This window comes from Dipodomys spectabilis, unplaced genomic scaffold, assembly GCF_019054845.1.
Source record: "Dipodomys spectabilis isolate Male_0828 unplaced genomic scaffold, ASM1905484v1 ptg000293l, whole genome shotgun sequence".
Taxonomy (NCBI): Eukaryota; Metazoa; Chordata; class Mammalia; order Rodentia; family Heteromyidae; genus Dipodomys; species Dipodomys spectabilis.
In genome coordinates, this window is record NW_024870970.1 from 759,169 (window position 1) to 770,703 (window position 11,535).

Sequence of the window (11,535 nt, forward strand, 5' to 3'; positions counted from 1 at the left end):
TGGAAAGATCATAACATACCTAGACATTGCATACATATAGAGATTAGTGGAAATAGAAACAATAAGATAACCCTGCACAACCATTATGTAGAAATTGGAATCCTTATACATTTGTGTTTGATATTTAAAATGATATAGTCAGTTTGTTGAACATACTGGCATTCTTTAAGACATTATATATAGAATTGCCTCTATTTCAACATATGTCCAATGAGACACATGTACAAGAATATACATAGCAAAACCTTTTACAATAACATATCATAAAGTATTTAAATGCCCATTCAGGATGTTATTCCATTATACATATGCTCTATCCATGAGAAAAGTTTACATGGACTTACTTTAGAAACAGTAATATTATATGGGAAAATGGATAAAATAGTCTACCTTTTCTAATTATATGAGCTTTTTAAAATTGGCACATCTGTAGAGGAACAATATGAAATAATAGCTGCTCAAGGGAGGTAGGTTGGAATGTTGACAGGAAGTGACTAGTAATAAATATGGGAGTATTTTCAGAGGGTAGTAAGGATAAAATGTTCTAGAACTGAAGGTAATAGTCTTACTCCAACTCTTTAACATTCTAAGAATCATTTTACTTTATCGAAGAATTACAAATTGCATTTGGATTAACCTTAGGAAAATTTTTAGAATAGTAGTGGGTGAATCTAAGTGATAATTTAAAATTTAAAATCACAGAATTCTATAATGCATAACGTTAGTATGTTGATGAATAAGACTATCAAAAAAATATGATCCGTGGTATAACTTCTGAGTGACTATACATGCTATTGCGAGTCAGTGAATATTCTACAAAAGTCTTTAAATTGAGGGATGAGATAGGATTGAGAATGATGAGGGATAATGATTATCAAGAGGCATTGTATAGGGCTGGGAATGTGGCTTAGTTGTAGATTGCTTGCCTTGAATGTGTGAAGCCCTGGGTTTGACTCCTAAATACTTCATAAACAAAAAATCTGGGATTGGCACTATGACACAATTCATAGAGTACTAGCATGAGGAAAAGAAGCTCAAGGACATTGCCAAGGCCTTGAGTTCAAGCCCCAGGACAAGTAGAAAAAAATGGTGCATTACACTTGTTATCCTATATAATCAGGACGCTGAGGATTGAGGTTTGAAGCCAGCCCAGGCAAGAAAGTCTGTGAGATTCTTATTGTCAATTGAATCTCAGAAAAATCTGAAAGTGCTGCTGTGCCTCAAGTGATAGTGTTCTAGCATTCATCCAAAGGCACTCAGGAACAGCATTCAGACCCAGAGTTCATACCTCAGGAGAGAAAAAGAAAAAAAAAAAACCCTCACTAAACACTATTCATTAAATGCTTTGTCAAAGAGCAACTCCCATACAACTAATTAAAGATAATTAAAAATATGATAAAATGCAAGTCATTTTGGGAACCAGACATAGATAGAATACAAGGGATGAAGTAAATTTTATATCATGCAGTTTAGGTTGTAATTTGTTCTACAGTCTTCTTATATCATTTATGAAATTGACAATGCTGTCAATTATAGGTAGGTCAATTTCCTTGAGGAACAGATTGTATTCTGCTGTCTTCGCATAGGAAATCATAGAGGTGATTTTTGGCCTCTTATTGAAGTATATCTGATATTTTAAACTAGATTTGTCCTAATATAATATTAATTTAATCAATCATTTCATTAGGGCGATGTTGGTCAGATTGTTTCCAGTAAATCTTATCCTTTATAATAAATGAGAGCATGCTGGGTCAGTCTCCTATTAATATGACAAAATACTTTATAAAATTAACTTAAAAGGGGGAAAGATTAATCTTGGCTTCTGATTTTACACATTTCAGTTATTTCTTATCCTCATTGCTTTGGGTTGGTGGTGGCACAGTACCCCATGTCAGAAACATGTGATGGAGTATGTGTATTCATGGAAGCCAGGAAGTAAAGAAAAGTAGGAATCAGAGTGGGGAAAGAGAGAAACACGAGGAGGGGCAGAGGGAGAGGGAGAAGGAAAATCAAAAGCAGAAGGAGACAGAGAAGTAAAAGAAGGAAGAGGAGGAAAGTACTTATCTTAACATTCTCTTTGATCACAAGTTCTCAATGACCAAATCTCTACAACTATGGCCACGTGAGAGGGTTCACCTTTTTATGGCAACATAGTGAAAGCTAATTATTAATCCCAATCCTTTATGATTTCAGTTTTAATTTCTAGAGTTTTGGGTAGATATTTCTATAAATTGTGATAACTTCTGTTCCTAAACATTTACTTGAATTAATCAGAGAAGCTATTTGAAATCGAGGAGGTTGGATTATACCATTACTGGAGAGATGAATGAAATATTTTGAGTGCAAATACATTTCATTTAACAGATAAAGCTTCAAGAGATTTCATTTTGTGACCTTCAAAAATGACTACTTCATCTAACTCATAATGACTTGAATTTTTCATAATTTTATGACATTTCCATTCAATATTTGTCATCTATTGTGAGGTTCTTTCTTTCTAGCTGAAGAAAAAATAAATACTATCACAATCATTTATTTCTTAATTATTCTATAGAGTAGGTATAATATGAATTTCCTACCACTTAAAAACAAATTATATTCAATTCTAAAAATAATTGCATGAGTCATGGAATATCTTGCTTTATGTCATATTGAGATTGATTCAATTTCTAAAAGTCACTGTTGACATAAAATACATGAAATTCAGTGTTTCTCTGAAATGTCTTAGTTACCAAACTTCAGAAATACATGACCATTAACTAAAATTTTTATATAACCAAAAAACATATGAATCTATATTTTATGTCAAAAAAGCTTAAGTTTTATAGAAGAAAAAATCATGTGACTGCAGCAGATAATATTTAATTTCATGAAAAATTGCCTCATTCACCCTGACAGAGCCTATTGCTTTTAGCTTACATGAGAAATTTGATTAAGGATCCCTTTGTCACTTTTGAATAATAGAGTATTTCAATTTGTGCAAAGATTCTGACATTTAAATATTTGAGTGTATTTTTTTTTTTTTTTTTGTCGGTCGTGGGGCTTGAACTCTGGGCCTGGGCGCTGTCCCTCAGCTCTTCAGCTCAAGGCGAGCGCTCTACCACTTGAGCTATAGCGCCACTTCCGGTTTTCTGGTGGTTTATTGGAGATAGGAGTCTCACTGTTTTTCCTGCCCGGGCTGGCTTTGAACCGCAATCCTCAGATCTCAGCCTCCTGAGTAGCTAGGATTACAGGCGTGAGCCACCAGTGCCCGGCGAGTGTATTTTTTATAAAAATGAAAACTATTTTTCACAGTGCATGTTCAGGTTTAATAACTAAATAAATATCTAAATGTTAATTTGTTAAATTGAGACTGTAGAATTAAAATAATAAGAAATATATTTTATTATTAGATATATCTGTGCTTCATATGGGTTTTTCAAGCTTGTAATCCTCGCTACTCAGGAACCTGGGGTTCAAAGCCAGCTTTGGCAACAAAGAAATCATCTTATAAATATGTTAGGAACAATTACAAGAAAGAAAAAAAAACATTTAAATACTTATCCTGGGGTTCATTTCACCTAACATCCACTTATCTGACCTATTCTGCTTGTCACAGACATGCCCCTCCCCCATGGTATAACCCCTGCTTGCATTGTATTTGATGTTGGTATGATTTATGGAGGGCAAGGGAAAAATCCTATAGTTTAAATAAGGATACAAGTGGACCCATTGCAACAATGAAATGTACAAGTCATTATGTAGAAAAACGAACTTTACAACTTGAAGGGGTGTGGATGGGGCAGGAAGGGGGAAGATGAGAAGGGTTGAGAAGTAGAAAAAAAGGAGGAGGCAACAATGCTTGATAAGAAATGTACTCATTGCCTTGCCCATGTAATTGTAACCCCTCTGTACAGTGTGTTCACAAATAAAATAAAATTAAATTTAAAATAAAAAAAGAGTTATAATTAGAACTCAGTTAATAGATAATTCCAACACTTCATGTATAATATGATAATGTGAATAATGTAGACAGAGTTGCCAACAAATGGATGATATTAATTTATAAATTTAGCAAAAGGACAATTTTTTTTTTTTGGTCCGGTAGTGGGGCCTGAACTCTGGGCCTGGGCACTATCCCTCAGCTCTTCAACTCAAGGCTAGCGCTCTACCACTTGAGCCACAGCGCCACTTCCGGTATTTTTCTTTTTGCTTATGTGGTGCTGAGGAATCGAACCCAGGGCCTCAGGCTTGCAAGGCATGCGCTCTACCACTGAGCTACCTTCCAAGCCCAAAAAAGGGCAATTTTTTGAGTCTTTGGTATAACATGGTATGAAGAAAATAATTGTGTGACATCTTCTTTCTTCTAACTGTATGTAACACAGGAAGCAATTTCCTTAATTACTTCCTCTGTATACAGCGAGAAAAATGCTAGGTTTGGGATTTGGTTTTATTTTTGTTTTGGTTTTATTGGTTTGTCCTAGGGCTTGAAAGCTGGGACTGGACACTGTCTCTGAGCCTGTTTATGCTCAAGGCTCGTGCCCTACTATTTCAACCTCAGCTCACTTGTGTCTGTCTTTTGCTGAGAAGTTTATTGGAGATAAGAATCTAGGGAACCTTCCTGCCCGGGTGGGCTTTTGTCAACATCTACTGCGTTGGGGTCCCTGGGTAAGGGTAACGCTATCACCAAGACATAAGGGAAGCAGAGTGCAAACAGAAATTGCTACTGAATGCTGTGCTTTATTGTCAGTGGTATTTAAAGACAAGCAAGCATGATCTTTGCCAAGATTTGGTCAGAAGATATTCACACAAAAATTTTAACAGATACTTTTTTACTTGACCTATGAGACAATGTCTTGGTATTTTATTATCTAAACTATTTTAGAGCAATCTCAAACCACTTCTTCAATATCAGGAAAATGCTTGACCAGCTGCTTATCTATGCTTAAGCAAGAAGAAGAGCTACTTCCTCAGCTCCCAGGAGTCTGTGACATGTGTTTTGAGACAGGGAGAGAAAACATTTTCCCTCTCCAGCCCGGCATGCCAAGAGCTTTCTTAATCCTCACAGTCCTCGGATAATCCTGAGGCCAGAGCCTGCATCATTCTGCCCCTTTAACATAGACCCTGAGTCTTCACAACTTTATTCTTTTGTTTTAAAAGTAAAGCTTTCCACAGAGTTATCATAGACGCTTGCATTGGTTTCATAAAAATCAAATATAACAGTACAAGTGCAAACAAAATAATAACAATCATGATTCCCATACTACTAGTAGTATGTGAAATGCTTTGTTGTATTTCTTTCAGATCCAACCCTTCCAATTGTTTAATAAATGTATCAGCACTATTAGAAGCATCATCATTTGTAAATTGTTTACCAAAAATATCATGTACATTAAATTGTAACTGAGCAATCAATTGAGCAGCTGTAGAATTTCCAGATAAATACTACTGTGTTACATTCTAATCATGTATAGATTTATTATATTTTACATTAGTAATGTAAAAGGTAGTAAAATTCCAATCACATTTTAATAATAACTGTTTTTCCACAACCAATAACTTTTTTCCTAACCATCCCACTGTCTGTTTAAGAATATTAATCTGTGTTTATATTAGAGCATCAATTTCTACCTGTGAGACCCACAATTCATGTGAATCCCGGTGCCATTCTTCCACAAAGTGCTTAGTTTGTAAGGAAGTGTATAGGGCAATTCCAGACACCGCAGCAACAGTGGTAATAGCAATTAAGTTTATGATCACAGATAATGGCTCCAATCATATGCTTTGTACGTTTTAGTAGTTTGGTAAAAAAATTCAATAACAACACTATCCAAAGATTTTGGGACCATTCTCTTCCTAATATTACAGGTAGCCAAATATGAGTTCTTTGTTGTAATATCATAGTACTATTACTGTCATTAAAATTAAGAGAGGAATTAACGCATGAATACAGGCGACAATTAATAAAAGAAATAGTAGGAGAATATGTAAAATTTCCCACTAAAAATACATAAGGCAGAGGTACACAAGCAGTAACATCATAAGATTTGTACAAAGTAAAATTATAAGTGGATGCAGAGTTTGACGTCCCTGAAAATGATCCATTTGATAGCATCACGGGTTTCAGCACCGCTCTGACCTTCCAAAGGTGAGTCTGAAAAGCAGTGAGTACAGTCATGAAAGCCCATCAAGCATCTGCAATGCCTCCATCTCCCTAGTCCATCAGTCGATCTCCAGTAAGTGATCCATTAATGGCTTCCAGCATCCTAGTAACATTTGATAAATCACATCTGGTAATATTCCATTCTGAACATGTGTTAATAAACTGTCCAAAAGGTCTCCAATTAATAAAATTATTGAACACTTTTCCAAATGTTCCTCTACACTCTTGCCACACAAAAGGCTGATATTATAAATCAATATAAATAAAATCAGGACACATAGGTAAGGATAACTTGCCATCAAAGGTGACACTTTCCCAGCTACTATTAATGGACCAAGTAGTTAATCGCTTCAGCTGTGTACTAGAATTGGAAGTGCGTTTCCCAGGTAAAACCCAATGTTGCCAATTCATAACTAAACATGGAGGAAGCCCCAGACAAACAGACAAGGGATGAGTATAGTAAGTAAAACTTAAAAAGCTACCATCATCCTTATTGGAAAATGTGAAATTATTCCAAGGAGGAGATAAAACAGCAGGAACATTATAGATGGTTATATCCATGTCTCCCCAAACAACAGGTTCCAATAAAGGAGGGTTAGGAACAAAGGCCCAATAACTTACATTAGTATTAGCATGGATAGGGTTTACAGTAAGCAGGGCACACATGGCCAGAACAAGTTCTTAGCCATTACAGGTTTACCAGTGTGTTGTAACATCTTTTGCCCTTCTCCAGTCAACTTTTATACCTGCCCCCAGGTGGGCAGTGGGGATTTCTTCTTCCTCAACTGGTGGCCGATTCCTTGCAGGATATGGGGCTGTCCTCACTGGGCCGCGTCTTTATCCATCGTTCAGGAAGCCAGTATTGTTTGCCATCCTGTGTAGACACAAAACTCTATCCTCGCCCCTTATGTAATAATGTTCCTAGTTGCCATTCTGCTTTCAATGTAATCTTAATCCATGTGGGAGCATTTAAATAAGGTTTTTGTGATATTTGTTCAAAATGGCGCTCAGCTCTAGGTAAAATATCTCCTTGTGGTAAGTTTAAAAAGTTAAGAACAAAAAGAGCTTGATGTAAAATTATTTTAGGATTTTGCATGAAAACCACAAAATATCCATACCTTCATCCAACCTTTTCCTCCTTTTTAAGTTTTTGATTTGTTGTTTTAGTGTGCAATGAACTCGTACAATAATGGATTGTCCTTGGGAGATATATTCTATTCCTGTAATAAGTACCACATCATAAAGTTCAAAAAATCTTTTAAATTTGATACTTTTATAGGCTGATCCATTATCAGTCTTTATTTGGCAGGCACTCCCATAATGGCCAAAACTTCCAATAAGTGTTCTATTACATGGTTAACATGTAAAGGCATGTTTCCGTAAAGGCAAAAGCCCAAATTTGGAATAAGTATCTATTGTAACATGTACAAAGGAAAAATGGCCAAAGGTTTGTACATGGATTATATCCATTTGCCAGAGCTCGTTAGGTTGTAATCCTCGGGATTTACTCCAGCAGGTACAACTCTCAAATGCATTGGTCTACAGAGAGGGCACCTTTTTATAATTTGTTTACCTTGAGTATAAGGTATTTTATAATGCATATGTAAATGGCCAGCATTTATATGTAAATGAGCATGATCTTGTTTAGCAGAAGCAAAACTAATTTATCAACCTGATTATTGCCATATACAAGGTACCCAGGTAACGAAGAGTGAGCCCTAATGTGAGTTACAAACACTTTGGTATTACATTGTTGCAGTAATGCTTGTAATTGTTTAAATAATTGGTTTAGCTGGGGTTTAGATGAATAAGTAACAGCAGTGACTATATTAGTCACAACCCCTACAGCATAGGCAGAATCAGTAACAATATTAACATCTCCAACAAAATCTTGTAACACCTTAATAATAGCAAAAAGTTCATTTTGTTGAACTGATGCTAAAGTAGTTGTTTGTACCCAATATTTATTTGTTGTCCAATAAGCACTTTTGGTTTTGGAGCCATCTGTAAAAACAGTAAGAGCAGTGGAAATAGGGGCCTTGGTAATTATATTATTAATGACAAATTATTGTTTAAGCAAGCAATCCCACAATCTACCTTTGGGAAAATGATAGGAAAATTGCCCAGTAAAATTTACTAATGTTATTTATAGCATTTCAGACATGTTGAACAAATATTTTACTTGGTCTTTTGGCAAAGGAAGGATAATTTCAAATAAATCATACCCTGAGAGGGTAAATACCCATTGCCGGGCCTGTTGAATATTAATTGCCAACTGTTGTTCTGTACGTATTAAAGAGAAGTAAAAAACTTGTTTGGACAGGGAATGTAGTTCATTGACAGTGCACTTGAGTAGTATGTGTGAGACCCTGGAAATAATCCCCAAAAACAAATTTGAAAAGACACACTATAGAGGATGTATGCTGGACAAATTCCTGTAAGTGAATTTTATATCTATTTTAATGTCTGTTCTAAAATTTACAGAATTTCTATTTGAAGAAATGCAAGTTTGTGAAAATTAGGCTTGGAAAACCTATTATTGTACAATTTACTTCCAAAGCATTAAAATCTATACAATAAAAGGAGATTATATATTGCATGTGAATTTCATGGCAGCAAAAAAGAAAACTATGGTTAAAATACTTCACACAAATTGCAGAATACCTAAAAAGATGTTTTCAATATTGACTAAAAATTCTTTGTAAACTACAGCATTTAAAACAAAGATGTGATTTTGTGTATTTTGAGTGTTTTTGGTCCGTCTTTTTTTTAGTTCATACAGAGATAACTCAATCAAAAAGTGTATGTGATAACTGTAATATCTAGGAGTTATGCATCACTTATAAGTAATTGATAAACTTTTGCAAAAGAAACTTTTAGCAAATGACAGAAGACCCAAATCTATGCATCTGCATTCTATGAAAGTCATATGTTACTTCCTCAATTCAATTGCTTTTCTTTGCTTTGCTAGGAAAAAAATTATTCTCAAGGTAAGAGCCAATAGCAATGAAAAGAAACAAAACACATAATCATCTTTATTTATTTGTGAAAATAACAAATGAAATAAAACAATTCCACTTAAGCGACTCCAATATTAGTACCTATGAAGATGTTCCTGAATACCAATATCCAATGAATTTTTGGAATTTTAATTTCTACCAACATATAAAAACTAGAACAAGAAAACAAATATAGCCTTGGAGCAAACCAGCATTGGACTAATTTTTTTAAATGTTCTGAAATTACAAAAGGATTGATACCATTAAGAAAATGATTTTTTTGGAAATCAATTAAAAGTGTTTATTACTTATTATAACTCAAATACCAAACAAGAGTATTTTTATACAATCATTACAAATATCATTTTATTACTATAGTAAAATAGAATAAAAGACCAGTCCCAATAAATTATCATTATTCTTAATTCCTAATTATTACCTAAATATCTTAAACAAACTAAATAATCATGTCTTTAACATAAACATAAATATTCTATACTTTTTACTTAACATTTTCCAGGGGCATGTATTCATGTTTCTAAGAAATATTCACAGCAGTTAAATGGTTCTTTTGTGAAATTAATGTGATATTTTTTGAACAAAGAAATATTAGATGAAGTTTATTATAAAGGTAATATTTGACAATTTTTAAAAGAAGAGAATACTTCCAGCAAAGAAGCCATAACTTAAATAATTCAGCAAAAGTAGGTGCACTGAATCATATTGGAAACTTTTTTCTGCTTGGGAAGATTACTATTGACTTCATAGTTCCTTTTGGGGAAACTAAAATTATATTTGACTTTTTTTGTTGGTCATGGGGCTTGAACTCTGATCCTGGGCACTGTTCCTCAGTTCTTGAGCTTAAATTGTGTGCTCTACCACTTTAGATACAGCACCACTTCCTGGTTTCTGGTGGCTAATTGAAGGTAATTGTCTCATGTACTTTCCTGACCAGGCTAGCTTTGAACCACAATCCTCCGGTCTCAACCTCTTGAGTAGCCAGGATGACAGGCGTAAGCTACCAGCACCCGGCTCATATTTGCATTTATGTGCACTTAATGACACTGTAGACAAATAATGAAAATTTGAATCAAATGATGACATTTCAGCTTTTCAGAAAATTTGAGGTAGCAATTAATATGTCTTCTTTTTCCATGCTGTTACATTAATGACTCATGAGCTATTGGACTCTTACTTTAGCATCCTCTGATGTCTGCGACGGTGGACTTAGTATAAATAATTGTTAGTAAAGAAATATAGAAAGCTTGATAATTTTAGAAAGCAATGGAGATCAGATAGGAAAGAACAACATAGAATGACATACAATTTATCACACAGAGATTAAGAATTACCATAAGTGATATAGACTGCTAAAGGTAATGAGGAATAAGCTTGGTTGATAACTAGTTCTTCAATAACCAAATATGGTTCCCTAGAATAGTTTCTGGTATAATTTAGTTATTATTACTGTAAGGTCCACTCCTGGATGGCTAACAGACTCCACCCTCCTCTCAGCAAAGTCTCCACACAGTACCTGCATTACCTAGGCAACTGGGACACCAGGAAGAGGTCACATCTGCAACCGCTGAGGTCACATCTGAATTTGATGTGGCCACACCTTTCTGCGCCCATACCCTAGATAAGGCCTAGCCCAGGCCCAGATGCCCTCTCTCTGCTCTTTTCTAGCTTTCTCAGCTCTTTCCTTCTCTTCTCTTTCCTAGCTCTCTCTTTCCCACCTCTTTCCCAGATGCTCTCTTTTCTAGCTCTTTTTTCTCTTTTCTATCTCTTTTTTCTTTCCCAGCTCTCTCTCTTTCCCAGCTCTTTCTCTTTCCCAGATCTCCCAGCTCTCTTTCCCAGGCCTTTCCCCACCATGTGGAGGACCAAGATGGCCTGGTGCCAGCCAGAATGAACAATAAATTTTCTCCTTACCTTTATACCATGTGCATGGTTCTGTTCTTACTCAGCTACCTCTTTTTAAAAAAATGTAACAATTATCATTTATTTCTTCAATCTGGATTTATTCCCTCACTTCTATCACAACTATTAATTAGCTGGTGCCTTTTTGGTGCCATAACTGACCAAAAAGATTTATAATTCTCACTTAGACTACACTACACATTGTGATTAGCAGTGACCACTCAAAAACCTGGAATCTTTGAATTTCCATGATTAATATTCAAATGATATCTAAGCACATTCTTGACATTAATTGCCGTGACTTACTAACAAAACCTTTTTTTTTTTAAATCAACACAGCCTTCTAATATAGGTAAAGTACATGAATTAAGAACGATTGTTATGTCATAATTGGAAGGAGCAATTACATATTCAAATATAGGTTCTTTATTAGGCATTTACTAGGTAAATGCATTTTTTTGCCAGTCCTGGGCCTTG